This window comes from Schistocerca gregaria, unplaced genomic scaffold (assembly GCF_023897955.1).
Source record: "Schistocerca gregaria isolate iqSchGreg1 unplaced genomic scaffold, iqSchGreg1.2 ptg000066l, whole genome shotgun sequence".
Taxonomy (NCBI): Eukaryota; Metazoa; Arthropoda; class Insecta; order Orthoptera; family Acrididae; genus Schistocerca; species Schistocerca gregaria.
In genome coordinates this window covers 53,993-74,027 of record NW_026061707.1, presented here as the reverse complement: position 1 = coordinate 74,027, position 20,035 = coordinate 53,993, and the positions used below count along the sequence as shown (strand labels likewise).

Sequence of the window (20,035 nt, the reverse complement as noted above, 5' to 3'; positions counted from 1 at the left end):
TTCTGTTCCCGCTGTGCCTCCTGCTTTGCCTGATGACGTCGAACTTGCTGCCAGGCCGTCGGCGCAAGAGCCACAACATTCGGTCGAGGTGTTGTTGACATCCCCACCGCCACAGGCATCACAACATGTTGACGACACTTCGGTGGAGACGGCTGTTTGTCGGAAAACCGCTCCTAGAACTGCGCACTCCGCATTAGCAGACTCCAAACCTATCTTACCACCTCCTACACTTCCAATACCTACACATTCTGAAACCGGTGCCGATGTTCCTGATGCAGTTTTCCCTTGATGGCTCCTCCTTCTGACTCCTCTCGCCCTGCTAATCCTTCGGACGCTTTGGTTGACGTGCCTGATCTCGACCCCCCACTCCGCCTGCTCTTGAATCTGGTGTGCATCAGATACGTCGTCGGGTGAAAGTGCCCTCCAATCTCCACGCAGTGCGGAAGAAACATAAGCATGCGAAAGACGACTCTGATTCCGTTGATTCTGGACAATCACCCTCTGCCATGTCTGATGTTGATGATATGGATGTAGTTGCTTCTAGTGTGGTGTAATTTGGGTTCATTTCTCATTTTTTGGTTGATGTTGCAGGCGTACACGTTTATTACCTTAAATATAAATGGCATTCAATCTGCTCTGAAGTTAGCGTCTCTGCAGCAGTTTATTTATGACTCTGCAGCTGATATTGTTTTCCTGCAGGAAGTCTCCGTTGCACACCTGTTTGTTCCTGGTTTTCGTACTATTATAAATTTTGCACCTGAGTTTTCTGCAGGTACTGCTTTCCTAATTCGTGACGGTATCCCCGTTACCGAAATTGAGCTTTTAGACTCGGGACGGGGCATTGGTTGTCGGTTATTTGACACGACCTTGGTTAACATTTACGCCCCCTCTGGTTCTAGCAAGCGGCAGGAAAGGTCTCGTTTTTATAAAGAGGATCTGATTTACCTTCTACGAAAAAATCCTGCGACCTTGATATTGGGGGGCGATTTTAATTGTGTGTTACAAGCTAAAGACCAATCCCCTCATTTTAATTATTGTTTCGAGCTACATTCTCTTGTACGTCAATTACGACTACGCGATGCGTGGGAGGTTAAACACCCCACTTTAGTTAAATTTACATTTTTTACTGCCACCTCAAGTAGTCGACTTGACCGATTGTATATTTCTGATCCCCTTAGTGTTTCTGTTTTAGATGTAGATGTTATTCCAGCCAGTTTTACGGATCATTGTGCCCTTGCTGTTATAATTAATTTGGAGCGTCAACCTCTTAAACTTTATAGGCCGCTGTGGAAATTAAATGTCTCCTTGCTCGATGACCCTGACATCGAACCTCTAATACAGACGGCGTGGGACATTTGATTACGTTCTCTGCGATACTATCCGTCTAAGCTTCATTGGTGGATCCACTGTGTGAAGCCAAAACTACGTCGCACTTTAATGTCCTACAGTTATAATAGAGCGCGAGATCTGAAACTGACTTTTGAGTATTACTATTCGGTGCTTCGCGAACTTTATGATAATTCTACAATGACATGTGCCCACCTTTCTGAGATTCGGAAAATTAAGGCCAAGCTTCTTAGTATTAAGCGGCTTCAGATGGAAGGATTGAAGATTAAATCCAAACCACCGTCCACGTTAGCACATGAAATGACTTCTATGTACCATCTGTTTCGTCACCACAAGAACCGTCGACGTGTATTGATTGACGGCCTTATGGCAGCTGATGGTCGCCAGCTTACCTTACAGAATCAAATAACCCATGAACTTACCTGCTACTATGAGACGTTATATACTGCGGCTGATTCTGATCCGATTGATGTTGACGAGATTTTAACTGCTATCCCATCAGTTTTAACAGAGGACCATAATGCGAAATTTTTAGCTCCTTTTACTGCAGACGAAATTTCAGCTTTCATTGCTTGTTCAGCATCTCACAAATCTCCTGGTCCTGATGGCCTACCTAAGGAGTTTTTTGTTAGTTTTGGCCTATTATAGGGCCTGTTTTTACGGATATTGTGAATGAAATCTTGAATGGTGGCACAATTCCAGCCAATTTCAAGAGAGGTACGGTTGTCCTGATACCAAAATCTGCTGGTTTGAAGACAGCTAGTGACTTTCGTCCTTTAACCCTTTTAAATTTTGACTATAAGACGGCCGCTAGGGCTGTTAATGCACGTCTATCCCTCTTGCTTACACCTGTGATACCTCCTTGTCAAAGCTGCTTTCCAGGGCGCTCCATATTGACGTCTCTGGCGGGGTATCGTGATGTCGTGTCGATTGTCGCTGTCACCAATATTTCCTGTGCGCTTTTATTTGTTGATTTTAGTAAGGCCTTTGATCGTGTGTCCCATTCGTTTTTAGAGCTTCTGCTGCACCGGCTCGGTTTTAATGAACAGGCGCTGCTGGTACTTAAGAATATGACGACTGGCATTTCTGCTAAGATTGACATTAATGGCCAGCTAACAAAGGTCATTGATATTCAACGTGGCTTCCCGCAAGGTAGTCCTTTATCCATGACCCTTTATGCTCTCTCCCTTCAACCACTCCTCACACGTCTCAACTCGACACTTCGTGGTCTTACGATCTCTGGGGTTAACCAGACGGCAACGGCTTATGCTGATGATTTGGTTGTTTTGCTTCGTTCCACCGCAGAAGTGCCGCAGTTGAAAATGGAACACGATAAATTTTCTGTGGCCTCAGGTTCTCGTATCAATCCCCGTAAAAGCAAGCTCCTGAATTTGCGGGGCTTTGAACGTGTGGTTGCTACGTGGGTTACAGCTGTTGAACACTATACACATTTAGGTATCTATCTTGAACGTTGTCCTCTCCGGATGGCTGCAAAAAATTGGCAAGTGGCCATTTCCAAGCTGCAAGGTGTTTTATTGGAACACTCATGGCGTTCGATACCGCTACTGCAAAAAAAGCGTGTATGAGACACTTATGTTTTATGTAAAGTATATTATATTGCTCAGCTGTTTCCGCTTCACCGAATGCAGGGTGCAAAAATGGTCCAGCTTATTAACAGATATATTTGGCGGGGGCATATTTTTAAATTACGTTGTGATGTTCTTACGAAGCCGCGTCTTGAGGGCGGCTTGTCGTTCACCGATGTCCGTCTCAAGGCTGCTGCCCTTTATGTTAAGCGAACCCTCCATCTTTTATTATCTGAGTCCCCGACTGTTACTTCGCAATTATTCCATGTCGTTCGTCCTGCGAGCTTGTCACCGCCCATTAACGTTGGGCCTCTAAATGCGAAGCTACGGCATGTTCGGGACTTCTACATTGAGATTAGTTACCTAGACCTCCACTTACAACGTCGTCCTGTTATTACTACGCTAACCCTGCTTGACAAATGGCACCGGTCTTCTTCTTCCAACCCGATTGTTTTGCATTATACCAGTTTTAATTGGCGTAACATATGGACGAATATTAGCTTACCCGTTCATTCAACAGCTGTTGCGTCCCTATGGTATAAGGTAGTTAATCAGCTGATTCCTACGAACGAACGCCTTCATCGTATAGGTTTATGTGTCTCTCCGATTTGTCAAACGTGTGGTTGTGTTGATACACCCCAACACCGATTTACCTGCGCTGACCGTCATCGCATGTGGCACTGGCTTTACTCACCAGGAGCTCAGAATCGGCATTTAAGACTGATATTCTCTGCTGGCCGGACACGGTTTTTTATCCACGGACCAAGAACAACACCGTTATGTGGCTTCTTGGCCGTTACATTTTTGCAGTGGTTGATGATCATGGTATTACCGATTTTATTTCGTTTACTGGTTACATGCTTCATGAGTACTGGACGCAAAAGTCTTTCCCACACCTTAAGAGGGACTTTGCGAATATGCTTACTATTGTTTTCGAAAAGCAGGGAGTTGGTTAAGTTTCAATTTCTATTGATCGCTCCTGCGCCTGAATCATTAATGGAACCGGTATAGGGGCATACTGAGCTAACTTCATGACAGGGAAGACATTCTCGCTAGTTCTTAGGTACAATCTTGGCAGGAAGGCAAAATAACTCTTTGAATAGACAACGCTTAATAAGTCCCGTGTTCACATATAAGTATCATAAGGCGTCGGACTTCGGATCTGAAGATTACAGGTTCGAATGCTGTCACGCTCGTGTTTTATCACTTCTGAAAAAGAAACATACCGTTTTAACGTAACAATTGAGCAGTTCGAAACCGTCTGAATGTTGCTGTTGACCATTTTCTGCTTGGACATGCTCTTGAGCTTGAAACCCACACTACAAGACCGGTGTTAACTAGAGAAATGGTCGGCAGAGTGCCGCCACCGCGAGTTTCCACTGGCACTTGCACATCTAAAACAACGTCGGAAAGTAACTCGTTCGCCTTTTGAGTCACATCAAGTATGAGTGTTAATTTTGACGCCACTAGCTCTGCAGGTTGTCATGCAATTCCTTACCTCTCAGAAATGATTATGAAATAAAAGTGAAGTACGTGACGAGTGTGGCGTTAGGAAAACATTCGGCAGCATGGAGAGATTCTGTATGGGACCACCCAACCCAAACGAGTACTATGTGACGTGCTACCCTGCAAGTATTTACCGGAGCAGCCGCTCTAGCTCAGTCAGTAGAGCATGAGACTCTTAATCTCAGGGTCGTGGGTTCGAGCCCCACGCTGTGCGGAACGGAATTTTGTTCCGCTGCAGGTGTATATTACCGTTTTTCTGATTAACGTGATGTAATGGAAATAGCAACTTTAAACTTTGCCTACGTCTCTATCAGTCGCAAGGAAACTGTATTTGAAGGTGAAGGTGATTTTGTAGACATGTGTGAAAGACATGTTCTGAAATGCAAGTGTTGTTGTTTGGAGAGCACATCGGTTACGTGTCAGATGTGTAGCCAAGCAGTAATGGGTCGCCATTGCTGCAAATATTAGTCGGTAATATGAAGTGTTGTCAGCTGAAGTCTGATGATCCAGACGATCGTAAGGACGAAGTACGCAAAAGTACCGCTAGGCCGCGCCTCTTTAGCTCAGTGGTAGAGCACTGGTATAGTAAACAAAGGGTCGTGAGTTCCATCCTCAAAACAATTAGCGACATGCCTTTTATTAAGAATTACTCTCAGATGTGATTAAGGCGAATGGAGCAGATAAAGCCTTTGCCAAAGCGGTACACCATAAGGTGGGACGAGGCAGTCTGAATTACATTTTATAGATGTATTTCTCACATATGTCAGAGTCTCTCGCGGTCCTCGTCGTCGTCGTCGTCGTCGTCGTCGCCGCCGCCGCCGCCGCTTCTGCAGAAGTAGCAAATGGCCACCATAGCAAATGCGGCGAGGGACGCCCTGCCTTCGATTCCGTATGCACAAAGTGTGTGGTCTTGTTTCCCAGTCTATATTTGGTCGGTCACGTAAGAGGTTGAATGTAACGAATGGGTGGGAAATAGCAAGGGGCAGCGGCTGTGTAGATCGAAAACACATATCATCAGGGGTGTGAGCGTTTCGAGATGAGTCATAACAAAGTTTGCACTTGGTCGTCAGTGACTGTGTGTGGCCAAATGGATAAGGCGTCGGACTTCGGATCTAAAGATTACAGGTTCGAATGCTGTCACGCTCGTGTTTTATCAGTTCTGAAAAAGAAACATATCGTTTTAATGTAGCAATTGAGCAGTACGAAACCGTCTGAATGTTGCTGTTGACCATTTTCTGCTTGGAGATGCTCTTGAGCTTGAAACACACACAACAAGACCGGTGAAAACTAGCGAAATGGTCGGCAGAGTGCCGTCACCGCGAGTTTTCACTGGCACTTGCACATCTATAACAACGTCGGAGAGTAACTCGTTCGCCTTTTGAGTCACATCAAGTATGAGTGTTAATTTTGACGCCACTAGCTCTGCAGGTTGTCATGCAATTCCTTTACCTCTCAGAAAAGATTATGAAATAAAAGTGAAGTACGTGACGAGTGTGGCGTTAGGAAAACATTAGGCAGCATGGAGAGATTCTGCATGGGACCACCCAACCCAAACGAGTAATGTGTGACGTGCTACCAGGCAAGTATTTCCCGAAGCAGCCCAGCTAGCTCAGTCAGTAGAGCATGAGACTCTTAATCTCACGGTCGTGGGTTCGAGCCCCACGCTGGGCGGAACGGAATTTTGTTCCGCTGCAGATGTAAATAACCGTTTTTCTGATTAACGTGATGTAATGGAAATAGCAACTTTAAACTTTGCCTACGTCTCTATCCGTCGCAAGGAAACTGTATTTGAAGGTGAAGGTGATTTTGTAGACATGTGTGAAAGACATGTTCTGAAATGCAAGTGTTGTTGTTTGGAGAGCACATCGGTTACGTGCCAGATGTGTAGCCAAGCAGTAATGGGTCGCCATAGCTGCAAATATTAGTCGGTAATCTGAAGTGTTGTCAGCTGAAGTCTGATGATCCAGACGACCGTAAGGACGAAGTACGCATAAGTACCACTAGGCCGCGACTCTTTAGCTCTGTGGTCAGTCTGCCTGCGGCAGCGGTGGTGAACGGACCTCCAGGGCCAGCGCGCTGTGGCAGGAAGTGTTTACGTCAGGCGGTGAGTCGCGTGCTTACAGCGTCTGCTTATTAGTATTCGTTCCGTTCTGTAGGATCTGATATGGAATTATGAATCCGACTAACAGGGAAGATATCTTGAAGTTTACCTTTGATAGGAACTTTTCGAAACCAAATTCGTTTGAAGTTGAAGCAGGGTTAGAGGAAACAGCTAAGATTACTTTTGATGACTTTGTAGGGGTAAATTTCTCTATCGTGACTAGTGTTGTTTATGTGAAATTAACGTCCTCTGAAATGTGTGATAGAATTGTGGAGTCCAGTGGAGGTGTACTGAAGTTTAAACATAGAGATGGTACCGTCAGTGACGTCAGCATTACGCATGCTGGACTGGGCATCCGAACGGCACGTATTTTCGAACTCCCGTTTGAAATATCAGCCGCGCAAATAAATTCTGCATTAACACCTTACGGGAGGGTCATTAACCATTTTGCGGAGCGTAGGTCCAAAGCCCACAAATTTCCGGTGCTTAACGGCATCAGGCAGGTTAAGATCGATCTACAAAAGCACATACCTTCATATATTTACGTAGGTGGACATCGCGGAATTGTCATATATGATGGGCAGCCAAAAACGTGTGCCGGCTGTGGTGCGCCCGGCCACGTGCGCTCTGAATTTATACAAAGACGCGTGACGCAGATACCTGTCGGTGAAGCCGCTAGCCCCCCTGTGACGACGGCACTGCCACTGACATACGTTGCCGCGGCTTCTGGTCTACCACCAGCGACCCCGCCTGTAGATGCCCCTCGTTTGAATGATGTTTTGGCCGATAACGTCAAAGAACCGAGTGCTGACCCGGCACCGCCGCTACCACACTCAGAGATGGAGGTAACGACGGATGGCTCCCCAGTGGTTGATGCCACTGGTACTGAGGATGAAGCAGACGCTGTGTTCCCGGCCTGATCAACCCCAGTCAACAGTCCACTTCGGATGTTGATGATACCGCGAACCCTAACAGGAAGCCTTCCAAAAAGAAGCGGAGACTTGCACATCAAGGAGCCAATCAGCTCGCCCCACAGCTCCGCGAAAAAGCGAAACGAATAAGCAGCCAAATGAGTCAGAACACTTCTGAACCCTCTGAAGTTGGTCTCCCTGCGTCTGGTCGAATGGACATTGATCCTGTAGTGTCTCCCCCTGTGAATCCACGACGGGTGGAAGATAGTGATACCTCGAGTAGAGTCGTTTTGCCGGATACCCACGCTCAAGGAAACGCAGGATCGCTTTTGTCAGAGGCCACTCTCACTGGGAATTGGGCACAGGAAATGGAAGTCTTGGATGCGAGCAATGATGCGGCTGTCATGCGGACCATTGAGACGGAATCTTCGGCACCCCCCACAGAGCAGCATACACCAACCGTACCGGGAACTACAGGAACTCCGACTGACGCGCTTGACCTCAATTTCGGTAGCCATCCTTCTAAGACTGTCTAATTAATAGTATGTGCCTTCTCCCTTGAACGAGCCCCAGGCCTATAAAATTGCCACGTTAAACATCAATAAGATACAGTCGTACTGGCGGCTCCGTAATTTACAAGATTTTGTATACGCAGCGGATATCGATATTCTGTTACTTCAAGAAGTCGCTGCGATTGAACTTGACCGAATAACTGGTTATACTACTCTCTCCAATTCCGGGAGCGGTGCGAATTTAGGGACATCGATTCTGTTAAAAGAAGGGATTGTAGCGACCGACGCTGAAAAACTGCCTGATCATAGAGGGATCGCTGTCACTTTCCATCGGGCACGCATAATCAATGTTTACGCCCCGTCCGGCAGTAGCAATAGGCGTGCTAGGGCTGAGTTCTTCACAAGCGCCATAGTCCCACTTTGTAGGGGAACCTACGATCGTATAATTTTTGCGGGTGACTTCAATTGTGTCTTAAGTCCAAAAGACCAGACGCCTAATTTTAACAAATCTGGAGAACTAGAACGTATCGTCCAAGAAATGAACCTCATTGACACATGGGAGCATACGCACAGAGCGGCACCTGGGTTCACCCATGTCACGAACCACTCTGCAAGCCGGCTAGACAGAATCTATGTATCGGCGTGTATGAAGACTCAAGTCCTCCATTCCGAAGTTTGGCCCACAATTTTTTCCGATCATGCCGCATATATTTGTACTGTTAACATGGTCAAGCAAGGCACATTTCGCGGCAGAGGTTTCTGGAAACTTAACAATGCTCTCCTTAACGATGTTGACTGTCACCGTGTCTTTAACGAAACATGGGAGGCATGTGAACGACGGGTTGCACAGTATGCCTCCGTTACTGAATGGTGGATAACAAATGCCAAACCAACTTTATCAAAAATGTTTAAACGCTACGCTCGGGACAAATCCTGGTGGCAACGGCAAACATCTGAGTTTTATTTTACTTGTCTCAGGGAGCTCTACCAGTCCGATGTGACTGTACCTGAAAATTTTATGCAGATTAAAAAAATTAAGGCAAAATTATTAAAACTTCAGCGGCAGCAGGCAGAAGGCTTTCAAATAAGGTCCAGGCCCCAGAATGTGATAGACGACGAAATGACATCCATGTTTCACGTCATTCGTGAAAATAAGAGGGGGCGGCGGAGATTAATAACTCGTCTTCAGTTGAGTGAAGGCGTTGCGCTCACGCGGCAACAAGACATACGGACCGCACTTCGCAATCACCTGGCAGATCTGCTGGCAACGACACATACCGACGATGGAACTCACGATGAATTACTCAATAACTTGCAAAGGACTTTGGGTGCTGCTGAAGTCGAAACTCTCATGCTAGAAATTGATGAAGACGAATTGGATTCTGCGCTATCACGAAGTCCGAAAAATAAATCGCCGGGACCCGACGGTCTCACTGCCGAATTTTATCTTACTTTCCGCGACAAATTAAAGCCCAAGTTGTTGAGTATGTTTAATGAAATTTTACGGCCTGATTTTAATGTTCCTCAGGCTCTCGTGGAAGGCATCATGGTTTTAATCCCTAAACGCCCAATGTGCAGTTCTGTTGATGATTTTCGGCCGCTTACCTTACTGAACAGTGACTACAAAATTTTAGTACGTATTATTTCTAATAGATTGAAAATGTTGATGAATACTGTCATTGGTCAGTACCAGACCAGTGGAGGTGTCGGTAGGACGATCTTCCAAAATTTGTCTCAATACAGGGACGTCATAGCCATTGCAGATGCGTGCAAGATACGGTGTGCGCTAGTTTCCCTTGACTTTTCAAAGGCATTCAACAGAGTAAACCATCAGTTTCTCATCCGGACGATGCATGCCATGGGATTTCCACTACGTTTTATCAATCTTATATATGAGCTCCTTCGTAAAGGAGTAACTCGACTCATGGTGAATGGCCAGCTGAGCGCATCGATTAATATTACTAATTCAGTGCGACAGGGATGCCCTATGTCAATGGCCTTGTTTGCCATTGCCATTGAGCCTTTGCTTGTCACCTTGACACAGCGTCTACAAGGATTAACCATCCACGGCTTTAAGATTGTTTGTACTGCATATGCGGATGACGTCGGATTTTTGGTCATGGACGAAGGTGAAGTCGAGGAAGCCCTTCAGATCGTCAAAAACTACGAACTTGTTGCGGGTGCGAAGTTGAATGGCAGGAAATCTGGCATTATGAACATAGGACGCGGCATCTCGCTGCACCATCACGGTCAGTTGCAACTACTTTCTAAAATGAAATGCCTTGGTATTGAGTACAGGAGCAACATACAGCACACAATTGCGGTGAACTATAGGAATCTCTTGGCAAGTATGCGTGCTTGCATGCAGACCCACTACCTAAGGAGCCTTGATGAACTGCAGAAAGTCACCTTCGCTAATGTCTACCTCACCTCAAAGATTAACTACGTTGCACAAGTACTGCCCATGCCACAGGAGACAGCGAAGCGTATGATGTCCGCTCTAGGCCATTTTGTCACACGTGGACACATTTTTAAAGTCAAGTACGATACGCTCACTCCCTCCACGACCGATGGAGGCTTAAATTTAACAGATGTTCGTTCCAAGTCACGAGCTTTGTACGTATGCACCACCTACAAACGGTGGAGGTCGTTACCGAACAGTCTAACGGCTCACTTGTTAACCGAAATAGCGCCGGCCTGCCTGCAGCCTCCCGTCTCTGTTCAACATATTCCGCCTGCGCTGACTCACTTTAAGAGCTTTTTCATTGAGTTCAGTTACGTACGGTCAACTCTCCCAGAAAATGAGCTTTCCGTGGTGAAGTTAGTTTATAATAAACTACTGGCAACCAAGAACAGGAACAACATCGAACACAAATACCCCAATCATCGCTGGCCAGTAATATGGAAAAACATACATAGCCGTGATTTACCAACGTCAGTGAAAGCCTCTTGGTACAGGGTCGTGAACCGTAAAATAAGTACCAATTCACGACTTCATGCTCTACATTTGGCTGACTCACCTTTGTGCCTTACGTGCAACTTGCCTGATACTGATGAACATCGTTTTCTGTGCACCACTGTCCAAGCAGTTTGGCCATGCATTCGCCGAAAACTGGCTACGATTATGAGGACTTCCCAGCTTTGTATTAAACCTGAAGATTTCCTGTATCCGGATTCAGTGCCGTACCCGAACACCAAACGGAACTCTGTCAATTGGTTGAAGGGTCATTATGTTCATTATTTACAGACGCAAGGACCCAAGAGTGAGGCGGCGTTCTGTCTTTACCTGGCATTACAGTTTCACATACTTTCACAGACGAGACATTACAGGAAACGATATGCGAATTTCTTTGAAGTCGTTCTTCGATGAAAGAAGTATTTTTTTTCTTTCCTTCATTCTACATTGCTTTGTTTTTTTTTCTTTTCTTCTTCAAATGTCACAGTGACAAATACTGAACAGTGTTACGACAAGGACTATTTTATTTTCTTCTGTTTCTCTAGAGGACCAGAGTTCCTTGTTTCATTTTCTATTAAAAAACAAAAACAAAAAAAATAAAGATCAATAAATAAATTATAATAAAAAATAAACAATTATAAAAGTTGATAAACAAACCAACAACACAACGAAAGCACTAAAAAGAACAACAAACAACAGAAAGAGTGTTGCAGACCAGAAGTAGGGGATTGCTGCCTGGGGTGAAGTACGGTGGGGCCTTCGTGGGCCCTCTCGCCGCTACGGTAGCCGTGAAGGCCCAGGACAAATCTCTGAACATGAAATACAACACACGCACAAAAAAAAAAAAAAGTGGTAGAGCACTGATCTAGTAAACCAAGGGTCATGAGTTCCATCCTCAAAGGAGGAAGTCGAATTTTGGAAATCAGTTGCACCTCGTGGCCGTATAGCAAACAGTATCTGTGATGACGAGCAATTAGCGACATGCTTTTTATTAAGAATTACTCTCAGATGTGATTAAGGCGAATGGCGCAGATAAAGCCTTTGCAAAGCAGTACAGCATAAGGTGGGACGAGGCAGTCTGAATTACATTTTATAGATGTATTTCTCACATATGTCAGAGCCTCTCGCCGTCGTCGTCGTCGTCGTCGTCGCCGCTTCTGCAGAAGTAGGGTATGGCCATCGTAGCAAATGCGGCGAGGGACGCCCTGCCTTCGATTCCGAATGCACAAAGTGTGTGGTCTTGTTTCCCAGTCTATATTTGGTCGGTCACGTTAGAGGTTGAATGTAACGAATGGGTGGGAAAGAGCAAGGGCAGCGGCTGTGTAGAACGAAAACACAAATTATCAGGGGTGTGAGCGTTTCGAGATGAGTCATATACAAGTTGCACTTGGTCGTCAGTGACTGTGTGGCCTAATGGATAAGGCGTCGGACTTCGGATCTGAAGATTAGAGGTTCGAATGCTGTCACGCTCGTGTTTTATCAGTTCTGAAAAAGAAACATACCGTTTTAATGTAGCATTTGAGCAGTACGAAACCGTCTGAATGTTGCTGTTGACCATTTTCTGCTTGGAGATGCTCTTGAGCTTGAAACACACACTACAAGACCGGTGTTAACTAGCGAAATGGTCGGCAGAGTGCCGTCACCGCGAGTTTCCACTGGCACTTGCACATCTAAAACAACGTCGGAAAGTAACTCGTTCGCCTTTTGAGTAACATCAAGTATGAGTGTTAATTTTGACGCCACTAGCTCTGCTGGATGTCATGCAATTCCTTTACCTCTCAGAAATGATTATGAAATAAAAGTGAAGTACGTGACGAGTGTGACGTTAGGTAAACATTAGGCAGCATGGAGAGATTCTGTATGGGACCACCCAACCCAAACGAGTACTGTGTGACGTGCTGCCCGGCAAGTATTCACCAAAGCAGCCCGGCTAGCTCAGTCGGTAGAGCATGAGACTCTTAATCTCAGGGTCGTGGGTTCGAGCCCCACGCTGGGCGGAACGGAATTTTGTTCCGCTGCAGATGTAAATTACCGTTTTTCTGATTAACGTGATGTAATGGAAATAGCAACTTTAAAATTTGCCTACGTCTCTGTCAGTCGCAAGGAAACTGTATTAGAAGGTGAAGGTGATTTTGTAGACATGTGTGAAAGACATGTTCTGAAATGGAAGTGTTGTTGTTTGGAGAGGACATCGGTTACGTGTCAGATGTGTAGCCAAGCAGTAATGGGTCGCCATAGCTGCAAATATTAGTCGGTAATATGAAGTGTTGTCAGCTGAAGTCTGATGATCCAGACGACCGTAAGGACGAAGTACGCAAAAGTACCTCTAGGCCGCGCCCCTTGAGCTCAGTGGTAGAGCACTGGACTAGTAAACCAAGGGTCGTGAGTTCCATCCTCAAAGAAAGAAGTCGAATTTAGGAAATCAGTTGCGCGTCGTGGCCGTATAGCAAACAGTATCTGTGATGACGAACAATTAGCGACATGCCTTTTATTAAGAATTACTCTCAGATGTGATTAAGGCGAATGGCGCAGATAAAGCCTTTGCCAAAGCTGGTACAGCATGAGGTGGGACGAGGCAGTCTGAATTACATTTTATAGATGTATTTCTCACATATGTCAGAGCCTCTCGCGGTCGTCGTCGTCGTCGTCGTCGTCGTCGTCGCCGTCGTCGTATTCGTCGTCGTCGTCGCCGCCGCCGTTTCTGCAGAAGTAGCAAATGGCCATCGTGGCAAATGCGGCGAGGCACGCCCTGCCTTCGATTCCGTATGCACAAAGTGTGTGCTCTTGGTTCCCAGTCTATATTTGGTCGGTCACGTTAGAGGTTGAATGTAACGAATGGGTGGGAAAGAGCAAGGGCAGCGGCTGTGTAGAACGAAAACACAAATTATCAGGGGTGTGAGCGTTTCGAGATGAGTCATATACAAGTTGCACTTGGTCGTCAGTGACTGTGTCGCCTAATGGATAAGGCGTCGGACTTCGGATCTGAAGATTACAGGTTCGAATGCTGTCACGCTCGTGTTTTATCAGTTCTGAAAAAGAAACATACCGTTTTAATGTAGCATTTGAGCAGTACGAAACCGTCTGAATGTTGCTGTTGACCATTTTCTGCTTGGAGATGCTCTTGAGCTTGAAACACACACTACAAGACCGGTGTTAACTAGCGAAATGGTCGGCGGAGTGCCGTCACCGCGAGTTTCCACTGGCACTTGCACATCTAAAACAACGTCGGAAAGTAACTCGTTCGCCTTTTGAGTCACATCAAGTATGAGTGTTAATTTTGACGCCACTAGCTCTGCAGGTTGTCATGCAAATCCTTTACCTCTCAGAAATGATTATGAAATAAAAGTGAAGTACGTGACGAGTGTGACGTTAGGAAAACATTAGGCAGCTTGGAGAGATTCTGTATGGGACCACCCAACGCAAACGAGTACTGTGTGACGTGCTTCCCGGCAAGTATTCACCGAAGCAGCCCGGCTAGCTCAGTCGGTAGAGCATGGGACTCTTAATCTCAGGGTCGTGGCTTCGAGCCCCACGCTGGCGGAACGGAATTTTGTTCCGCTGCAGATGTAAATTACCGTTTTTCTGATTAACGTGATGTAATGGAAATAGCAACTTTAAACTTTGCCTACGTCTCTGTCAGTCGCAAGGAAACTGTATTTGAAGGTGAAGGTGATTTTGGAGACATGTGTGAAAGACATGTTCTGAAATGCAAGTGTTGTTGTTTGGAGAGGACATCGGTTACGTGTCAGATGTGTAGCCAAGCAGTAATGGGTCGCCATAGCTGCAAATATTAGTCGGTAATATGAAGTGTTGTCAGCTGAGGTCTGATGATCCAGACGACCGTATGGACGAAATACGCAAAAGTACTGCTAGGCCGCGCCCATTTAGCTCATTGGTAGAGCACTGGACTAGTAAACCAAGGGTCGTGAGTTCCATCCTCAAAGGAAGAAGTCGAATTTTGGAAATCAGTTGCGCGTCGTGGCCGTATAGCTAACAGTATCAGTGATGACGAACAATTAGCGACATGCCTTTTATTAAGAATTACTCTCAGATGTGATTAAGGCGAATGGCGCAGATAAAGCCTTTGCCAAAGCGGTACAGCATAAGGTGGGACGAGGCAGTCTGAATTACATTTTATAGATGTATTTCTCACATATGTCAGAGCCTCTCGCGGTCGTCGTCGTCGTCGTCGTCGCCGCCGCCGCTTCTGCAGAAGTAGCAAATGGCCATCGTGGCAAATGCGGCGAGGCACGCCCTGCCTTCTATTCCGTATGCACAAAGTGTGTGGTCTTGGTTCCCAGTCTATATTTGGTCGGTCACGTAAGAGGTTGAATGTAACGAATGGGTGGGAAAGAGCAAGGGCAGCGGCTGTGTAGAACGAAAACACAAATTATCAGGGGTGTGAGCGTTTCGAGGTGAGTCATATACAAGTTGCACTTGGTCGTCAGTGACTGTGTGGCCTAATGGATAAGGCGTCGGACTTCGGATATGAAGATTACAGGTTCGAATGCTGTCACGTTCGTGTTTTATCAGTTCTGAAAAAGAAACATACCGTTTTAATGTAGCATTTGAGCAGTACGAAACCGTCTGAATGTTGCTGTTGACCATTCTCTGCTTGGAGATGCTCTTGAGCTTGAAACACACACTACAAGACCGGTGTTAACTAGGGAAATGGTCGGCGGAGTGCCGTCACCGCGAGTTTCCACTGGCACTTGCACATCTAAAACAACGTCGGAAAGTAACTCGTTCGCCTTTTGAGTCACATCAAGTATGAGTGTTAATTTTGACGCCACTAGCTCTGCAGGTTGTCATGCAATTCCTTTACCTCTCAGAAATGATTATGAAATAAAAGTGAAGTACGTGACGAGTGTGACGTTAGGAAAACATTAGGCAGCATGGAGAGATTCTGTATGGGACCACCCAACCCAAACGAGTACTGTGTGACGTGCTGCCCGGCAAGCATTCACCTAAGAAGCCCGGCTAGCTCTGTTGGTAGAGCATGAGACTCTTAATCTCAGGGTCGTGGGTTCGAGCCCCACGCTGGGCGGAACGGAATTTTGTTCCGCTGCAGATGTAAATTACTGTTTATCTGATTAACGTGATGTAATGGAAATAGCAACTTTAAACTTTGCCTACGTCTCTGTCAGTCGCAAGGAAACTGTATTTGAATGTGAAGGTGATTTTGTAGACATGTGTGAAAGACATGTTCTGAAATGCAAGTGTTGTTGTTTGGAGAGGATATCGGTTACGTGTCAGATGTGTAGCCAAGCAGTAATGGGTTGCCATAGCTGCTAATATTAGTCGGTAATATGAAGTGTTGTCAGCTGAAGTCTGATGATCCAGACGACCGTAACGACGAAGTACGCGAAAGTGCCGCTAGGCCGCGCCTCTTTAGCTCAGTGGTAGAGCACTGGACTAGTAAACCAAGGGTCGTGAGTTCCATCCTCAAAGGAAAAAGTCGAATTTTGGAAATCAGTTGCGCGTCGTGGCCGTATAGCAAACAGTATCTGTGTTGACGATCAATTAGCGACATGCCTTTTATTAAGAATTACTCTCAGATGTGATTAAGGCGAATGGCGCAGATAAAGCCTTTGCCAAAGCGGTACAGCATAAGGTGGGACGAGGCAGTCTGAATTACATTTTAAAGATGTATTTCTCACATATGTCAGAGCCTCTCGCGGTCGTCGTCGTCGTCGCCGCCGCCGTATCTGCAGAAGTAGCAAATGGCCATCGTGGCAAATGCGGCGAGGCACGCCCTGCCTTCGATTCCGTATGCACAAAGTGTGTGCTCTTGGTTCCCAGTCTATATTTGGTCGGTCACGTTAGAGGTTGAATGTAACGAATGGGTGGGAAAGAGCAAGGGCAGCGGCTGTGTAGAACGAAAACACAAATTATCAGGGGTGTGAGCGTTTCGAGATGAGTCATATACAAGTTGCACTTGGTCGTCAGTGACTGTGTCGCCTAATGGATAAGGCGTCGGACTTCGGATCTGAAGATTACAGGTTCGAATGCTGTCACGCTCGTGTTTTATCAGTTCTGAAAAAGAAACATACCGTTTTAATGTAGCATTTGAGCAGTACGAAACCGTCTGAATGTTGCTGTTGACCATTTTCTGCTTGGAGATGCTCTTGAGCTTGAAACACACACTACAAGACCGGTGTTAACTAGCGAAATGGTCGGCGGAGTGCCGTCACCGCGAGTTTCCACTGGCACTTGCACATCTAAAACAACGTCGGAAAGTAACTCGTTCGCCTTTTGAGTCACATCAAGTATGAGTGTTAATTTTGACGCCACTAGCTCTGCAGGTTGTCATGCAAATCCTTTACCTCTCAGAAATGATTATGAAATAAAAGTGAAGTACGTGACGAGTGTGACGTTAGGAAAACATTAGGCAGCTTGGAGAGATTCTGTATGGGACCACCCAACGCAAACGAGTACTGTGTGACGTGCTGCCCGGCAAGTATTCACCGAAGCAGCCCGGCTAGCTCAGTCGGTAGAGCATGGGACTCTTAATCTCAGGGTCGTGGCTTCGAGCCCCACGCTGGCGGAACGGAATTTTGTTCCGCTGCAGATGTAAATTACCGTTTTTCTGATTAACGTGATGTAATGGAAATAGCAACTTTAAACTTTGCCTACGTCTCTGTCAGTCGCAAGGAAACTGTATTTGAAGGTGAAGGTGATTTTGGAGACATGTGTGAAAGACATGTTCTGAAATGCAAGTGTTGTTGTTTGGAGAGGACATCGGTTACGTGTCAGATGTGTAGCCAAGCAGTAATGGGTCGCCATAGCTGCAAATATTAGTCGGTAATATGAAGTGTTGTCAGCTGAGGTCTGATGATCCAGACGACCGTATGGACGAAATACGCAAAAGTACCGCTAGGCCGCGCCCATTTAGCTCATTGGTAGAGCACTGGACTAGTAAACCAAGGGTCGTGAGTTCCATCCTCAAAGGAAGAAGTCGAATTTTGGAAATCAGTTGCGCGTCGTGGCCGTATAGCTAACAGTATCAGTGATGACGAACAATTAGCGACATGCCTTTTATTAAGAATTACTCTCAGATGTGATTAAGGCGAATGGCGCAGATAAAGCCTTTGCCAAAGCGGTACAGCATAAGGTGGGACGAGGCAGTCTGAATTACATTTTATAGATGTATTTCTCACATATGTCAGAGCCTCTCGCGGTCGTCGTCGTCGTCGTCGCCGCCGCCGCTTCTGCAGAAGTAGCAAATGGCCATCGTGGCAAATGCGGCGAGGCACGCCCTGCCTTCTATTCCGTATGCACAAAGTGTGTGGTCTTGGTTCCCAGTCTATATTTGGTCGGTCACGTAAGAGGTTGAATGTAACGAATGGGTGGGAAAGAGCAAGGGCAGCGGCTGTGTAGAACGAAAACACAAATTATCAGGGGTGTGAGCGTTTCGAGGTGAGTCATATACAAGTTGCACTTGGTCGTCAGTGACTGTGTGGCCTAATGGATAAGGCGTCGGACTTCGGATATGAAGATTACAGGTTCGAATGCTGTCACGTTCGTGTTTTATCAGTTCTGAAAAAGAAACATACCGTTTTAATGTAGCATTTGAGCAGTACGAAACCGTCTGAATGTTGCTGTTGACCATTCTCTGCTTGGAGATGCTCTTGAGCTTGAAACACACACTACAAGACCGGTGTTAACTAGGGAAATGGTCGGCGGAGTGCCGTCACCGCGAGTTTCCACTGGCACTTGCACATCTAAAACAACGTCGGAAAGTAACTCGTTCGCCTTTTGAGTCACATCAAGTATGAGTGTTAATTTTGACGCCACTAGCTCTGCAGGTTGTCATGCAATTCCTTTACCTCTCAGAAATGATTATGAAATAAAAGTGAAGTACGTGACGAGTGTGACGTTAGGAAAACATTAGGCAGCATGGAGAGATTCTGTATGGGACCACCCAACCCAAACGAGTACTGTGTGACGTGCTGCCCGGCAAGCATTCACCCAAGAAGCCCGGCTAGCTCTGTTGGTAGAGCCTGAGACTCTTAATCTCAGGGTCGTGGGTTCGAGCCCCACGCTGGGCGGAACGGAATTTTGTTCCGCTGCAGATGTAAATTACTGTTTATCTGATTAACGTGATGTAATGGAAATAGCAACTTTAAACTTTGCCTACGTCTCTGTCAGTCGCAAGGAAACTGTATTTGAATGTGAAGGTGATTTTGTAGACATGTGTGAAAGACATGTTCTGAAATGCAAGTGTTGTTGTTTGGAGAGGATATCGGTTACGTGTCAGATGTGTAGCCAAGCAGTAATGGGTTGCCATAGCTGCTAATATTAGTCGGTAATATGAAGTGTTGTCAGCTGAAGTCTGATGATCCAGACGACCGTAACGACGAAGTACGCGAAAGTGCCGCTAGGCCGCGCCTCTTTAGCTCAGTGGTAGAGCACTGGACTAGTAAACCAAGGGTCGTGAGTTCCATCCTCAAAGGAAAAAGTCGAATTTTGGAAATCAGTTGCGCGTCGTGGCCGTATAGCAAACAGTATCTGTGATGACGAACAATTAGCGACATGCCTTTTATTAAGAATTACTCTCAGATGTGATTAAGGTGAATGGCGCAGATAAAGCCTTTTTTTTTTTTTTTAAAAAAAACTTTATTTCAACTACAATAATAGTTATACTTAATAACCCACTCCCTTAGTTGATTAGTGGGCCTGTATTATTATACAATGATTGTTACAAATATGCAGCTCTTAATTCTAACTTGTAAGTGAGCTACAGGTGTTACACAATGATTGGCATTACTAATATTATTGTCTATACCTACAATTAAATACCACTTCTTATCTCTGAGTTCTAACATCTGCAGCGTCACATATATGCCAGCAGAGAGTATAAACCTACTGATAATTGCCTTGCTCTTCGAGCTAAACCCGAAGAGCATGCCCTGGCACTGGGCAGGCCAAGATGTTATTTCGCTGCAGTTTCCTAAACGTAAATATCCTAGTCTAATTCCTACAAACTAGGCTTATCCTAAGTCAAATCCGGTGCTTTCCATTTTGGTAAAGTTGACCCCTACTCCCCCTATTCCTGCACGCGGCGGATCCCAACTATGGTGGATAGTCGGCCAGTCCGCGCACAGGCGGTATGG

The 20,035-nt window shown here is 45.9% G+C and overlaps 7 non-coding genes across 7 annotated transcripts; all 7 read left to right on the top strand.

Annotated features, from left to right (window-relative positions):
• Positions 1-4,580: 4,580 nt before the first annotated feature.
• Positions 4,581-4,656, top strand: Trnak-cuu (transfer RNA lysine (anticodon CUU)). The gene has a single exon. It is a non-coding gene; the product is annotated as a tRNA-Lys (tRNA).
• A 1,381-nt stretch (positions 4,657-6,037) lies between these two features.
• Positions 6,038-6,110, top strand: Trnak-cuu (transfer RNA lysine (anticodon CUU)). Its single transcript has one exon. It is a non-coding gene; the product is annotated as a tRNA-Lys (tRNA).
• Positions 6,111-12,843: 6,733 nt separating this feature from the next.
• On the top strand, positions 12,844-12,916 carry Trnak-cuu (transfer RNA lysine (anticodon CUU)). The gene has a single exon. It is a non-coding gene; the product is annotated as a tRNA-Lys (tRNA).
• Positions 12,917-14,387: 1,471 nt separating this feature from the next.
• Trnak-cuu (transfer RNA lysine (anticodon CUU)) lies at positions 14,388-14,464 on the top strand. The gene has a single exon. It is a non-coding gene; the product is annotated as a tRNA-Lys (tRNA).
• Positions 14,465-15,893: 1,429 nt separating this feature from the next.
• On the top strand, positions 15,894-15,966 carry Trnak-cuu (transfer RNA lysine (anticodon CUU)). The gene has a single exon. It is a non-coding gene; the product is annotated as a tRNA-Lys (tRNA).
• A 1,428-nt stretch (positions 15,967-17,394) lies between these two features.
• On the top strand, positions 17,395-17,471 carry Trnak-cuu (transfer RNA lysine (anticodon CUU)). The gene has a single exon. It is a non-coding gene; the product is annotated as a tRNA-Lys (tRNA).
• Positions 17,472-18,897: 1,426 nt separating this feature from the next.
• Trnak-cuu (transfer RNA lysine (anticodon CUU)) lies at positions 18,898-18,970 on the top strand. Its single transcript has one exon. It is a non-coding gene; the product is annotated as a tRNA-Lys (tRNA).
• Positions 18,971-20,035: the final 1,065 nt, after the last annotated feature.